The following is a 7,058-nucleotide window of genomic DNA, read 5'->3' on the forward strand; positions in this document are numbered from 1 at the left end:
AAAGATCCTACTACTACAAAAGAATGTCACTGTCACGCACAGCGTAAGGTAGAACCTGTAATCAGGTAGAACAGCGTGTGCAAGTCCAATAGACAGAACACCAGAGTCCCGTATAGAATAGCCAATGAGCAATCCAGGGTCAGGAAGCCAGAAGTCAGGATCGTTGCAGGGTAAGCCGAGGTCAGGAAGCCAGAAGTCAGGATAGTCGTGAGGTAAGCCGGAGTCAGATGCCAGGAATCGGTAACAGGAACGCGTACTGAGATGACACTATACAAGATAGGTACAACCATCAGAAGGCAAGGCTGGAAGGTTTCAGAGGCTCTTAAATAGAAAGAGGAAGTGCAGACTTCAATTAGCATTTTCCCGCCATGAAGTCAAAATGCCGTTACGTCACTTCCGGTCCGCGGCCATCTTGGGGTTGGCGAGATCTCAAATTTCTAAAAGGACCGGTAGTACCGGCTGGCGCCACTAGGTGGCGTGCAGAAGAGCGTGTACGCTCGGCAGGACCGGACCAGTCTCCAGAAGGCGGCGGCTGCCGTGTGGAGTTGCGGGGTCTTCCCCGTCCTCGCGGCGGCAGAAGCTGTCCTGCGGAGGAGGGGGGTCTTCCTCTCCTCCGCGGCGGTTGAAGCTGCTGTGGTAGGGCGGGGGGTCTCCCCCTTCTCCGCTGCGGCTGTGGCGGTTGCGGTAAGGTGGGGGGTCTCCCCCTCTTCCGTGGCGGCTGAGGCTGCTGCGGCAAGGTGGGGGGTCTCCCCCTCTTCCGTGGCGGCTGATGCCGCTGTGATGAAGCCGGCGGTCTCCCTCTTCTCCGCGGCGGCTGAAGATCCGCGGACCCGGAGGAACCAGCAGTCAGGTACGTTACAGTCACAAGGGATTTGTTCAAATTCCAGATCCTTTTCTGGAGTGAAGTGAATTTTAAGTGGTGTATGTGAGAAGAGTTGCAAATAAGTGCCAAGCCTAGGTAGTTAACACCTAGCTAACATTAAAGTATCCTTCCGATGTCATGATGCCTTCTTGAAAGAAGGCTGCCTTGGATATCATATTAGAGAATGTACAGTACAGATTGTTGTTAGTTAAGTAGAAATCAGCAGAGGTGTCAACTACTCTTAAAAATGGCACCCTTAAGGAATTAATTCTCAGGAAGAAGAAATGGGATCTGCATAGTGAAATAGCTTGGCCATCCCATTCGACTTCAATTCAGGGAAGCTACTAAAGAAACCCAGTAAAAAGTGACCATTAGAGTTCTTAGATGTGGTCCCCACCCTGAACTATTTTTCTTGCACATGAAAATAGAGGCCCAATAGGCTCAGAAGTCTTCAGGAGCTTTAACTGTTTTTTTCCTGTCTTCCTTTCTTCATAATCCCCTGCCTTTACCTTCTTACCCCATCCCAGCACCACCCTTGCATTGTAGGCCTTGAACCTCTTATCCTGTGCCGTACCCCCCTCTTTTATCTTATGTGTTTTCTTTATATATTGCTGCCTATATGGAGTGACATGAAGTTAGCCAACCAGAGGAGTCCTCTATATGTCTTCTTCCCAAGTGAAAATGGCCAATGGGCCTATCAAACTAGTGTAGTAGAAGAGTTTACTTAGAAATATGGCCCCAAGCCCGCTCCTCTAAAATGCAGTACAACTTCCTGTGACCAAAGCAATCAAAGACTGGAGCCAACGTGGTGTAAGTTTCCTCGTCACCACTACTTGGGATGGGTGGAAGAAAACCTCTTGCTCCAGAGGCATGGTTAGCAGGTTTCACTGTTTGAGAAGCTTTGCAGAAAGCGCTTGCTACCTCCTTTTTAAAATAAAGATGACAACTGGAATGAAGTTGAGGCACTACAAAAGGTAAACAACAAGTGTATTGGGCTGCAAATATGCACATTACATATAGTTTTCTAAACACTTTTTACACACAAATAACCTGTATTTTTATTATATGAAAGGGAATGAAATCACATTGAATGCTGCTTATGCTGATGAATGGACTGCCACCTTGTGGTTTCAAATGCTACATTTATTACGTGTAAAGAAAAGCATCATGTATACACATGAGTTTGGGGTAAATAAAATACCGTATTTTGCTCGATTATAAAACGACCCTGATAAGATTTGAATATTAATTTAGAAAAAAAAGCCTGAATATAAGACTATAGGAAAAAAGTTTTACTAGTAAATATGAATTCACATGTAAACTATTTTTCATATTTAATAAAAACTATGATTGAGAAAAATGCATTTTTTGTTTTTATTTCCAACCTGCCCCCCAGATATGCCTTATACCCCCTATATGCCACTCTGCCCTCTCCTCATATGCCTTATACACCCTATATGCCACTCTACCTCCAGGATATGCCACTCTGTCCCCCGTCATATATGCCTTATTCCTCCCTATTTGCCAATCTGCCCTTCTGATATGCTACCCCCCACTTACCAATGGATCCCTAGACTTGTCCCCATGCTCCAGACTCCCTGGTGTCTAGTGGGGGCAGCCAGTGGACGTATGCAAAATGCGCCCAGACATCCCCTGCTGCTGCCGAGACTTCCGCTGGGGCTTCTATGGCTGAGCACCGGAAGGTCATGTGATGCTGGTGCTCCGTCAGAGAAGCCCTAGTGGAAGTGTCGGGTAGCAGTGGAGGTTGTCTGCACACATCGCACAGACATTCACTGGAGGATCCAGGTCCCATGCAGCGTTGTGGGGCATTCTCCTCTCTGGCAGCTGGTGGATGTCTGCGCGATTCGCATAGGCAACCTCCGCTGCTGCTGCTGGCCGATGCATCCTCCGGGACTTCTATGGTGGAGCACCGGAAGGTCATGTGACCAGCAGTAGCGGAGGATGTCTGCGCACATCGTGCAGATGTCCACTGACTGCCAGAGAGGAGTATCCAGGTTCCCTGCAGCGCTGCGGGGGATCTGGATCTTAGTCTTGTAGTCAGAACTCTATTTGAGGTCTGATTATAAGACGACCTCGGATATAAGACAAGGGATATTTTTCTGAAAAAAACCTCGTCTTCGAGGTAATCGAGCAAATACGTTATTACAATTTTTCCGTATATTACAAAATATATGCATTCCTATTCGGGTGAACATGAAAACGAACACAAAGGGTGCGTTTTAGTTTTTCAGCCCGAATACCGAACATGACGGCGGCAAAACGTATACTATGACACACAATAAGAAGAATCTTAGTGTTCGTCTTCGTTTACTAATCTCCCTTGTCCCTTACCCATCTAGCCTACCTTATCTATGCAGCATCGCAGGGGTTAACGGGAGAGCGGAAATCCATGGGTTCGCCGTCAGGAGTGAAAGGGCCGTGCAAATGACTATTGAAGGCCTGCAGGCCACCAATAGACTCACTTGCATGGCCCTTTAACTCCTGACTGCGCAAACTGGCCTGGGGAGACCATGGTCTGCCTGCTCCAAGAGTTTAAGGTCCATACAAACTACTCTATTGGTCATTCGTACGGACCTTTAACTCTTGGAGCAAGGGGACCATGGTCTCCCCAGTACAAGTTGCGGCACCAGAATTTTAAAAGTCTGTACGAGCATCTCTATTGGTCGCCAGCAGGGGGCATTGGTTGATGGCAGAGGAGGTCCCTGCAGACCACCAATAGAGTTGCTCGTACGGACATTTAAAATGATGACGCCAAAGCTGCTCCAATCGTGCGTACCGCGTTAACCCCATATTAACCCCTTCTACAAACAACACGAAGAATGTACATGAATATTTGCCCGAACAGAACACAGGAACAGGCGAATATTCGTGGAGTCCGAAGATTTTTTTCTCCCAAGAAGACGAACACCCCAAGTCTACAAAATATTACAATTGTGATATTGGGAGTGGATACAAAATGTTGGCATTCACCATAAAATCAATAAAATCATAAAATCAATATCGAGGCATGTCAGTAACACAACCCCCCTACCCCAATCGCCTTGTGATTGCTCTGAAGAGCATATTGTCATGGTTTTATTTGCACATTGGCGATCAGTCATCCAAAATAGTAACATTTTGATTGAGTAATATGCCTCCTATATACATTACAGTTGCCCTGTATTGCTTATTATCATATTATGTTGTATGTGATTCATTTATGTTTATGTGATCATGTTACTTACCTATCAGGATCATGTTATTTACTTTTCATTAAATTCCATACTATCTGATTGCCTTTACCAACATGGCGGCCGCCCTCTTTCCCGCTTTTATGAGAGTCAATATTTGCATTGTTGACCCCTCTTTTTCAAGACCTCTGTAATGCTATTGTCAGGACTCGGGTAATCAGGTCAGGTAGGAGCCCATGTGCAGGGGATACTTGGGGTTCGGTCTGTAACCCACGATGCATGATTATACAAAGACACCAAAAGCAGAAATCTAGGTAATGCAATGTATTGTATGTTTAGGACAGGACAAGCAAATAAGGGTTATACAGTCTGTAAGCAAGAAACCGGACGTATGACAGGATACATAAATACTGGTAATAAGTCTTTTGGCAGGGAGCCCACTTGGAAGGGCACGAAAGGCAGACAGCCCACTTGGAAGGGCATGAAAGGCAGAGAGCACACTTGGAAGGGCACAAAAGACAGGGAGCCCACTTGGAAGGGCACGAAAGGTAGAGAGCCCACTTGGAAGGGCATGAAAGGCAGAGAACCCACTTGGAAGGGCATGAAAGGCAGAGAGCCCACTTGGAAGGGCATGAAACCGTTCATGGTTACCTGCTTTGTGTCCTGATCAAGTGGGCTCTCTAGCCCACTTGATCAGGACACAAAGCAGGTAACCATGAACGGTACAGGTGCAGAGCCACAGCAGAAAGGTCCACAGACTTAAATACAAAGGCCCTGACTGAAGGAAAGGGCAGGTTCATAAAGGCAGGGTTATCCAGGTAACAAGGCCCAGCTGCTTGCAATAACGAGGTCTGGGTGCTCCAGAGAGAGAGGGGCGGGCACTACAACTAGTGGTAGTAAAACAACATGAGTGTCTATAAGTAGTGAATAATTAGTGCATAGTCCTGGCAGGCAGGGTGGATCCTGACAGCAATCAATTAATTTCTGGGCCCCATCCTGACTGATGGCAGCCCATTCTTGCATAATCAATGCTAGGAGTTTGTCAGAATTCGGGGGTTTTTGTTTGTCCACCCGCCTCTTGAGGATTTACCACAAGTTCTCAATGGGATTAAGGTCTAGGGAGTTTCCTGGCCATGGACCCAAATTGCCACTTAGTTAACACTTTTGCTTTATGGCAAGGTGCTCCATCATGTTGGAAAAGACATTGTTCGTCACCAAACTGTTCTTGGATGGTTGGGAGAAGTTGCTCTTGAAGAATGTGTTGGTACCATTCTTTATTCATGGCTGTGTTCTTAGGCAAAATTGTGAGTGAGCCCGCTCCCTTGGTTGAGAAGCACCCTACACATGAAGGGGTCTCAGGATGCTTTACTGTTGGCATGACACAAGACTGATGGTAGTGCTCACCTTGTCTTCTCCAGGTATATTTTTTTTCAGGATGCCCCAAACAATCGGAAATGGGATAAATCAGAGAAAATTACTTTACCCTAGTCCTCGGCAGTCCAATCGCTGTACCTTTTGTAGAATATCAGTCTGTTCCTGATGTTTTTCCTGGAGAGAAGTGGCTTCTTTGCTACTCTTCTTAAACCAGGCTGGTTTAAACCCAGTGCTCAGGAGTCCAATCGCTATACCTTTTGCAGGATATCAGTCCAAAGGTCTTTGCCTCACTGTGAGTGTAGATGCACTCACATCTGCTTGCTGCCATTCCTGAGCAAAGCTCTGCTCTGGTGGCACCCAGATCCCGTAGCTAAATCAACTTTAGGAGATGGTCCTGGCACTTGCTGGACTTTCCTGGGTGCCCAGACGCATTCTTCACAACAAGTTAACCTCTCTCCTTGAAGTTTTTGATGATCCAGTAAATGGTTGATTAAGATGTATTCTTACTAGCAGCAATATCCTTGTATGTGAAGCCCTTTTTGTGCAAAGCAATGATGACAGCACATGTTTCCTTGCAGGCAACCATGGTTAACAGAAGAAGAACAATGATGTCAAGCACCACCCTCCTTTTAAAGTTTCCAGTCTGTTATTCTAACTCAATCAGCATAACAGAGTGATCTCCTTACAGCCACGACTGTAGTCTATAGAAACACTTTACATAATAATTAAAGCCAGGGCCATTGCTTGTGCTGAACCCAAAACTCTCGTAGTCTAATCCAGTGATGCTGGACATATTAAGGCCTAATGCTTCTTGTGGTACTAATCATTAATACTACAAGCCTAAAGTGAAAATAAGGGGGTTAGCTTGGAGAATCAGCATTAGGTCAATTAAAGAATTAATCCACATCAATGTTTCATCCTATTTCTCCCACTTTTGTTAATACTTTTGTTTTTTAAACTGAAACCATTGAGTTGGCAAAACAAATTGCCAGATTCACGCACTTCCATAAGCAAATCTGTTACTACAGAATGGAAAAAGCAACACATTTCATAGTTATATTTACTTTATAGTTTATAGCGACTCAGGGACACGGTTAACGGTCTCAATATTGGTGTGGACTCCATGGGTGTGACTTTAACAGGAATATCACATAAATATATTCATGTCATGCCCCTCTCACTCTTACCTGTTCTCCCCAGCTGTCCTCTGTTTCTACAAGTTTCCTAGTAGCTCCACCATCTCAGAGTAGCCCGAAGCCGTGATTTGCAGACCAAAACCACGGCCTAAAGTGACAAGAGGCCCCAGGGAGGACTTCCAGGTGTTGCCCAGATCTTAGCATAATGTTGTATACCTGTGGATAACCAATGATAGTCATACAGAGTAACAGTGAGCCAGGTGCTGTGGAAGCACTCCCCTCTGGTAACCAATCCAGTAAGGAACTTGTCCAGCACAGGGGAGGAGTAGATACCTGCAGCACTATAAAAAACCCTCAGACTGTTACCACTTTGCTCCAGAGCTTTGGTTTCTGTGTGTTCTATGACTCCAGATTCCAGTTCTTCTCTGCTTGCTTTGTTACAGACCCTATATTGGATTATCCGTTACCTGACCTTTGGCTTTTCTGTGGGACTAC

The sequence above is a fragment of the Sceloporus occidentalis genome, unplaced genomic scaffold (genome assembly GCF_023333645.1).
Source record: "Sceloporus occidentalis isolate IW3139 unplaced genomic scaffold, rSceOcc1.0.p SCAF_70, whole genome shotgun sequence".
Lineage (NCBI taxonomy): Eukaryota > Metazoa > Chordata > Lepidosauria > Squamata > Phrynosomatidae > Sceloporus > Sceloporus occidentalis.